Below are 9,543 nucleotides of genomic sequence, written 5' to 3' on the forward strand. Positions count from 1 at the left end.
CATGAATTCATTGTTTTTAATTGCTGAGTAGTATTCCATTTTGGGTACAGAGCTAAACAAAGAATTTTCACCTGAAGAAATTCGGAAGGCTGAGAAGCACCTTAAGAAATGTTCAACATCATTACTCATTAGGGAAATGCAAACCCTAATCAAAACAACCCTGAGATTTCACCTCACACCAGTCAGAATGGCTAAGGTTAAAAACTCAGGAGACAGCAAATGTTGGCGAGGGATGCGGAAAAGGAGAAAGAGGAACACTCCTCCACTGCTGGTGAGATTGCAAGCTGGTACAACCACTCTGGAAATCAGTCTGGCGGTTCCTTAGAAAACTGGGCATGACACTTCTGGGGGACCCTGCTATACCACTCCTGGGCATAAACCCAGAGAATTCCCCGGCATACAATAAGGACACATGTTCCACTATGTTCATAGCAGCCTTATTTATAATAGCCAGAAGCTGGAAAGAACCCAGATGTCCCTCAATGGAGGAATGGATACAGAAATTGTGGTATAGTTACCTTTGCTCTTTTATTGGCCCATCTTTCCAATTCCTGATTTCTTCAAGATGCCCTAGGATGGCACCTGCTAAGGAAAGCTTTCTTTGCTTCCCTGGTTTGATTGAAACTACTGTTCTTTGTCCTTTAAATATATCTGTATTTTGCTGTAAGCACAGAGGACCCTGAATTGGGATATAAATTCAAAATTAAATACCTCCCACAAAAGACTGTTGAGCAGGAAATACACTTTATTTCTCTTTGATTTCTTAGCATAGCACAGTGTTGAGTCCAAACAATCCAACTGTGGCATGCATAAAGGAGAAGTAACTGGATAGTGTGTATGAAGCAATAGTGTTGACCTCCCCACGCTTCTGCTGTGGAAGGCAGTGGTTGTATTTTCCCTGGGGTGTCATCAGTTTTCTGTGGTTCTTCGCTATCTTGGTGTCCTGCTTATAGAATGCTTATAGAGGAAGTCATTAAAAATAACACTCGTGTTAACCAAAGCTCTGTATAGTAGCCAACTAACCAAGTACATTGGATCCTGCATGTTCTAACAGAGGTGATAGATGACTTGTGTACAATTAAAGATGGAGAAATTCATCTTTCAGGAAAAGTGGGGCAGGATACACCCCCCAAAGAGTTCAGTGAAAAGACCAGATTAGTTGAAAAGAATGATTTCCACAGGAAGTAAAGCAAGTCTGAAAGCAGCAGAAATAATTTAACTGTGTTTCCATCTGCCAGAATTATTCTAATTTTTGAACTTTTAGCATGTGTGTGTGTGTGTGTGTGTGTGTGAGAGAGAGAGAGAGAGAGAGAGAGAGAGAGAGAGAGAGGAGAGAGAGTATTTCATATATCCCAGACTATTAGTTCTGGGATTGCAAGCATGTGCTCCTGCATCTAGTAATTTTACATGAATTTACTAATTTAATTCTCCCATGAATTCACCAAATACAAACAAAAGAACATTCAAAAACATCCTTATTTGATGCTTGACCCATTAAACAAAACTAATTTTGAGATAAACCTAGCCTCAGAAGTCCATAAAATAAGCTCTCCATTTTACATAGCTAATGGAGAAGTTGACATTGGTACTATTTGTAGACATTATGGAGAGTTCATTGGCTTTCACGTGTGTGTGTGTGTGTGTGTGTGTGCATGTGCGTGTGCGTGTGTGTGTGTGTGTGTGTGTGTGTGTGTGTGTGTGTGTTGTAGCTTACTATAGTTTTTTCACATGTATAAATTAGTGCTACCAAATACACACACACACACACACACACACATGAGAGGCACATAGAGAGAGGCAGATAGACATGGAAACAGAGAAACAGAGAGGGAGAAAGGGAGAAAGGGAGAGAGGGAGAGAGAGGGGTAGAGAGATAACTGCTCATCACCACGCAGATCTCTTTATGAGATTGATGCCTAACCACCAACACTCAGAGCATAATCTGGCCATCATCTGCAGGGTAGACCAGACTCTCATCAGAACCCCAGACCATTGCCCCCCAGGAGTGATCAGTGGCTGCAGAATACCCCTGACCAAGACTAGAACTTCCCAAACTTCAGCAGTATTAACTGGGAAGACCAGGACAGTGCCTCCAGCAGATCAGGAAACAGCAGACCTCCCCTTACCTCTTTCAAGTGGCTGTTATGCTCCTACAGCCTGCAATTCTAAGAAAAGATTCTTTATTTTTGTGAAAGGTGTCTCTAGGCAAGCAATGTAGAGGAAAATGAACAGTGTCCAGTGATCCAATCCAGTCCTGGGTCTTTCATTCACTGCTGCCATTCTCATTTCTCAGGTAGGCAATGCCAGATTGTCCCCACTGACTGAGGAATGAGGAGAAGGAACCATTCCTAGTCACTCAGCATTTAGAGGCTAAGAACTGAGAGTTGTATCTGCTAGCACTGTGACTGGCCCAGGGGTTAGCGAATAGTAATAACAGTAAGAGGTTCTATTCATTGATTCATTGGTCCACATGGTAGGAAGTACCTAAGCTTAAAATCTCATTTAGTCCTCACACCCAAGATCTGTCTATTTCATGCCATATTCTTTAGTTGCTTTCCTTCCTTCCAGGCATCTAATAACTGAGATCACCTTTATCATCATATTTGCCACATACATCATCAACCTGTGCTACTCCATCACAGTCCAAACAGTGTTTCAGGACATAGAGATATTCCACTTTGGGCGGAACACCCTCCTTCCTATAGGTTCAGAACCTATCCCTCAGGACCTGAGGAGAGCAGGAACCAAGTCCCAACCAAACTACCATTTTATCTGCTTTGTTCTTCTCCCTTCCTCTCTGTCATAAAACTACCTCCTAGTTTTTCATGAAAAACAAATCCAGAGGCAAATTTGACTTCATCAAGGTCATGAACTGAATGTGTTTTATCCATGCTAAATCTCAGCTTGACCTGGCTGGTACATCCAGGGACCTTTCCTCTGAAGCTTCTGACTTTTGCTGTAGAGAAGAGAGAAAGCTCTAATTTTATGTAACTCCCTGAGTTTACACCTATCCATCTAGGTCTTATCCATCTAGGACCGATTGAGAGCCACCCATGGATCTCTGAGGGCCACCTACAGATTTGGCAAGGCTGTGCAGCTTGCTGAATGAAGTTCTGTGAGAGAGAAAACCACAGCTTGCCTTCTACCACTCCTTCAACCACCCAGTCTCTGTGTCAAAAGCCACTCTGTATCAGACAACCCTGTTGGATCCACTGTCTTAGCTAGCCATGGCTCAATACACCTCACACATGACCACAGCTTTATCAAAGTGTCAAGCTGACTTGGATTCATTCTACCCTGATGCAGCCCAGCCCTAGACATTACTGACCTCGATTTGTTCTTTTGGCCATTGTAGGAAATTAAGACCACAGTCTTGAGAAAGTTTGATAATAAAGGTGGCTTCTGTTAGAAGCTGTCACTGAAGTCCCTTCCCTGATTCGCTCTTCTCGCATCTTCAGAAAACTTCCACGCAGCAGAACCCACTGTATTTACATAGTCCAGAAACCAGTGTTGATAAAAGTCACCTGCAAATATTCTAGCTCTGAATACCAAGTTGTTTTTGATCCTGTCACAAATAAAGTAACCAAGTTTCTGGGCTAGCTTACAGGGGGCTGAATAAGGGAGAGTGCTCATGATCATCATGACGATGCTACTCCTACAACCATGGATAATAATATTAACATGTAAATGAGCCCCGCACCTCCCCCCCCATTAGAAACAGTCACTTTCACTTACATGAGCTACAGATGTTCTCCACTGTTAACTTTAATCATTTCCTTTTATGATCACCACCATTAAACTACCCCAAAGAAAACAATGTTAATGCATTGCACCTGCATAGCACTCCTAGTAGAGAGACAGGGTAGAAAAAGACTGGGGCCAATTTATCATTCAGACTGGACACTTTGAAGAGCAAAGGGAGGTATTGTTGATTATATCAAGATGACAAGTATAAGCTGTCCCCAGGGAATCTGTCCCCTGCAGCATGTAGAAATCGCATGAAAATCTTTGGACAACATGTCTAAGGCCACAAGGCTGCTAAGAGAGGAGGGTGTCTTGTATTGGCACAAGGACAGCTTCAGAGTGTGAACTTGAGCTATTGTGCTGGCTGGGCTGGGTGGCTTCTGTTTCCCTGCAGATATGGTATGGGGACCCTTATCCCCTTATCTCTCAGCTATCGGTAGAGACAGGTGTCCTTTCATAGGCAAAAGACAGGCAAGCTTTCTAGAAAAGTCAATCAGGTGTCATCAGGTACCTTAACACCAACCCTACAATGCTTCTGAGGACTGAGGGCTAGCTGCTGCACAGGTCTGGGTAAGGGTACCGAGGCTGGGAAAGCTCCTGGCCTCACATGCACTCTTTCCACCCCTCACTCCATCCATTAGCAATGTCTGTTGATGGCATTGTTCTTAGCTGAAGAGTACCAGGTTCCATCAAGGATGTCATGTGCAAGCCAAAAATTTTTTCCCTCTCTTTGAAACGAAATGAACCAGAGGACCTGGTGAACTGGGAGTATCTCAATCTAGTAGCTCTGATGTGGAGAGCTCTCAGGCCACACAGTAGCTTCCTTATAATTTAGCCAATGTCCTGCTTCTGAGACGAAACTCACATTCTCAGCTCTCATTCACTATCACTCTATCCTTGCCCTGGGTTAGACCATGCTAAACTCTGAATCTTTCTGTGTTTTTGGCCTCTGCTTGTTCTATTTCTTTTTTTTTTTAACATTCCTCACAGTCTGAAAAACTCTACATCTCTTAATTCACTGCCTTTCTAGAGTCTTTCCAGACAGAATCAAGTTCATGTCTCTTCTCTACATCCATAGTATCTCATTAAAACTTTTGAGCTAGCCTCAATTCAGTTATCACCATTAGTTTTAAGGTTACTTTGTTTAGAGTTCAAACTGAGCTCTGGCTGTCTGGGAAGCTCCTGTCATCAATCCTGACATCAAAGTACTTATCATCAAATGGATAATGTCTAGCAGGATTCTCTAGACCTGCCATTACCTTTCTCTTTGGGTACTGATATTCTGACAATATTCTGAATTTATGGGAAACGGAATCAGTTGGCAGTGCCTGGGAGGACTCAGTAAATGTTCCTTTCAACCCATACACTCAATCTTAGGAAGAGGGTGGTAGTAATGCCATCAGACAATGACAGAGAGGTTCAGGAAAACATAATAGTCTCTCAGGGTCAGGGTGGAGTTATATTTGAATGCAAATCCATCTAACTCTTTATTATCTTACAGGGGTAAACACATACAGCCCTTTCTGTCAGGGCTTAAAGAAGAAGTGGGCAGCTCTGTCCCCTGCTAACAGCATTTTCTCATGTCCCTCTTATTCTAACTCAAAGGGCCCTTCCGTATGTTCTAGGAGTCCTAAGATGTAAGCAGAGAATTTTGGTGCTCCTGTGTCTGCACCTTCTGACCCAACACACTCATTTCCATCTGCCTGATGCTGGAGTTCTCTTCAAAGTCCTCCTGTCTTCAGAGCCACCCTGGCTCAGACCTGATGTGATAAGCTCATACATAACTCCTCCATTCCCTTAAACAGCTATGCTTGTATCTAATAATGCTTTATTTCCTCAGGAGATAAGATCCATGTGGAATCAACATAATAGCAGGAAGTACAGGCCTTGAGGAAGAAAAAGAATCTAGAATGAAGGACCATTGCAAACTTATTGCATGTTAACCACATTCCTGACTTTTCACGTCAGACAGACAGACAGATAGACAGACAGACAGACACACACACACACACACACACACACACACACACACACACACCCTTCTCTCTCTCCTAGGATCTGACCTTCTCCCTTCTCCCCCACACCTATCCCAGCCAGCAGCATGTTCTCAGGGTCTTTGTTCTATAACCATCAATCCAAAGACCCAGGAGATGGTGGGAGGGGGGAGTAAGGTGAGTTTAAAAATAGGAGCAAGTTCTGCAAACATTCAACTCTCTAGAGCAGTAACTTAGAAACAAGCAATATAAAACCAAGGTGGAACATGTTAGCAGGAAGGAGATGATGCCCTGTAAGTGGGACTGATTTGACATATGTCCCTTGACCTGCTAATAACAAGGAGCCAATACTTACTATCCATTGTATTCAAGGACACTCAGAGTCACTGTAATCTTCAAGGGAGAGGCTGAGACATACACTGTTAGCACAGCCACGTGGTAAATGAGCAAACTAAACTCCAGAAAAGTTAAATACCCCCTGTGAGCAAGTAGCCAATCTATGACCCGGAGTTCTGGCTGGCTACCCATACCTTCAGGCACAGCACCTTGCTCTTTTTATTATATTGTCTCTTGAAGATATCTTGTAGAAGATGTGCTTACCACTCCATCTCCTCCCTTCCCTTCCCAGTCCACTGAACACTATAAATTTAGACACAGCAGAGATTCTGTCTGCCCATACACCCCTCTACATCCATGTGTATATTGTAGTCCTCAGGAAAGATTCACATATGTGAAATGACAGAGATGGGACTGAGAATAAGCCTGTGTCATCCTGTGGTTCTTACCCATGATGCTATTCTACTTCCCAGAGAGATGAATGAGAACAATATTGTTACCTGGGATATTGAAAATAGAGGCTACACTTGTGTACCCTCTTTCTTAACCATTTTTTCTATCCAGCAATATCACCTCCTCTAGGCAGACCAGCACTGTCACTAGTCAAGTGTATCTTCCCTATGTTATTCTGACTGATTTTTTTCTGATATGATCTCTATAGTCTTCATTATTTAATCTTATGATACAGATTCACATTCTGTAGACTACAGTAGAAATTATTATGTACCTCAGGCTGCCCTAAAACCTATAAGTGAGCTCTTGCCTCACCCATTCAAGTGTTCCAATGACAGGTATAAACCAACAGACTGACAAGGAATATTTATAAGAAATGAAAAAAATTGGGTTTCTCTCAAGCACTGGGAACACCCACAGTTCTATGAACTCATTAGAGTTCAGGCCAAGTGTGTGGTCTGGGGCTTGGCAAATGAGACCTGCTTTTTCTCATTCAAGACACTGCAGATGCCCTCATGGTCCTTGGGGATAGCTTCATCCCAGGGGCTTCATTTAGCCTATATCAGTTTCCCATAATGACAGACAGCTCACCCCTACCAGGGGCTGCCCCTATACTGTTTTTTCCCTGGATAGGATCACATCTGTCCCCAGTAGGTACTGGTAGCAGATTCTGAAAGATCAGGATTAGTAGTGTCCCAGTCTCAATTTGTATCTATCTGAAGCACCAACTCACCCCATTAAAAAGGAAAACCACAGAGTGTGGTGGTGCACACCTATAATCCACATACTTCGGAGGTTGAGACAAGAGGATCAGGAATTCAAGACCAGTGTTGCCTCCTAGTTAGCCTAGGAAACAGGAGACTCCATGTTAAAGAAAAAAATATTTGAAGACTTTGGTGGTATAAACATGAATACCATTACTTCGTGAAAAAATAGTCAGTTTGGTTTAGCCAGGCATGGTGGGTAACACTATAACACTAGCATCTAGAAGGTGGAAGTCATAGAAATAATGATTTAAATATCAACCTGTAGCCAGGCCGTGGTGGTACACACTTTTAATCCCAGTCCTTGGGAGGCAAAGGCAGGCAGATTTCTGAGTTCAAAGGCAGCCTGGTCTACAGAGTGAGTTCCAGGACAGTCAGGGCTACACAGAAAAACCCTGTCTTGAAAAACCAAATAATAAAATAAAAAATAAATAAATATCAACCTGTACTATATAGCAAGGACAGCCTGGACTATATGAGACAGAAAGAAAAGAAAAAAAGGAAGGAAGGAAGGGAAAGAAGGAAGGAAGGTAGCAGGAAGACAGGCTCTTCTGTCTATCAATATTTTGTCCTTGCCTTGTTCTTCACTGAGTTCTTGCTTTGGACATTATGACTAACCTCTGCAAACCTTGGGTCTGGGTGAATTACCTATATGTAAACCAGGTCCTATAGATCCTGCTTCAACTCCTTTAGGTCACAGGACGCCATTCTGTGTTCAGAAGCCATCCTGCTCATGCTGACAGCACCAGCCTGTACAGGCCAAGGTTGGCATTCTGTTCCCAGGCCAGCCCGGAGCCTAGAGAGGGAGCAGAAAGAACACATTTGGTAAGTCTGTGCACATCCTCTCCAGGTAATAGATGTCAACATAAGGGTCTCGGCCACCGCTCCTTTCACAAAAGAGCAGCAGTCTAGCCAGTGAATCACCATGGAAACTAACAATGAAACAACCCACAAACATCGGAGGACAGCCATGTCACCATAGATTCAAATGACTGAGGAAGACAGGAGAAGGCAACCGCTGGAGAGCAAATGGACTGTGGATAAATAAGGACTGGAGAATACTAAATAAGGCAAAGGCTCCAGGACGGAAATGTGGAGGTGGAAGAGGAGGAAAACAGAGTAATTCAGGAGGGTGGAGTGACTTGGCAAAAGCCACAGCTTCGTGCAGAATGCTGGTGAGGAGCAGGACTAGAGAAGGACACAGCTGTTTGGCATATGACTCAATAACATTTACTTAACCCAGTTGAAGGAGAGATGGAATGTTCTTGAAATCCTAGTGATTCAGGTCACAGGGAAAGAGTCTGGAGCCATACCTATGGTCAAGGGAAAACTCATACTCTCCTTTGCTGGGTGAATATTCTTTTGTCTACATTTTAGATATCAATGTATCCCCAGAACCAATCTTTCTCAATTTCATCTTTCTCAAATCCTCTCAGGGCAACCTTAGCTACTGCCATGCTTTTAACTACAAAGTGTGTGCTGAATCTGCCAAGAGGGTAGCTTTGCCTACTTTTGGCATTTATTCCCTGAATCCAATTGTTTGCCAACCATCTCAATATATCTTAAATTGAACAATACAATCTTGTTAAGGCTTTTCTCCTTCCTTTCCTTCCTTCTTTTATTTCTTTCCTTTCTTTCTTCCTTCTTTCCTTCCTCTTTCCTTCCTTCCTTCTTTCCCTTCCATCCTGCCTTCCTTCATCCTAATTACCACATTAATTAAATATCTGCTATATTTTACACATCAAATGAAATGGTCATTCTTCTTAGGAGAATTCATAGTATAGTTAAACAGATATTTCTTATTATTTAAAAGCAATTTAAATACTTACTTATAAATGTCCACAATATACCAAGATAAATAGAGATACACAGTTTTTGAGGAATCCAATCACTTTTATCAAGAACAATGTATTCAAAATCTGCCTCTTTCTCAAGTAAAATCTGAGAAGAACCTTTGATTTTGATGTTAACTAGACAAAGAACAAAAGGAAACAGAACTAGTGTGATAAGACAGAAGAAAAAGGGGTAGACAACATTTCATAAAAGGAGCCCATAATAACTGTGGTGACAACCCTCACTGTTGACTTATTACTGGCAGGAGCAAATCACATGCCCTTATATGACCTTCAAATCATCATAGAAACAGGGAGTTCCAATTAGAAGTTGAGCCAAAATTCCATGGTTTCCTGACTCCTGACCTGGACGATGAAGAAGGAGGGGAAGACAAAGCTGGGACAGTGGCAGAAACAAGA

This window comes from Apodemus sylvaticus, chromosome 7 (assembly GCF_947179515.1).
Source record: "Apodemus sylvaticus chromosome 7, mApoSyl1.1, whole genome shotgun sequence".
Classification (NCBI taxonomy): Eukaryota; Metazoa; Chordata; class Mammalia; order Rodentia; family Muridae; genus Apodemus; species Apodemus sylvaticus.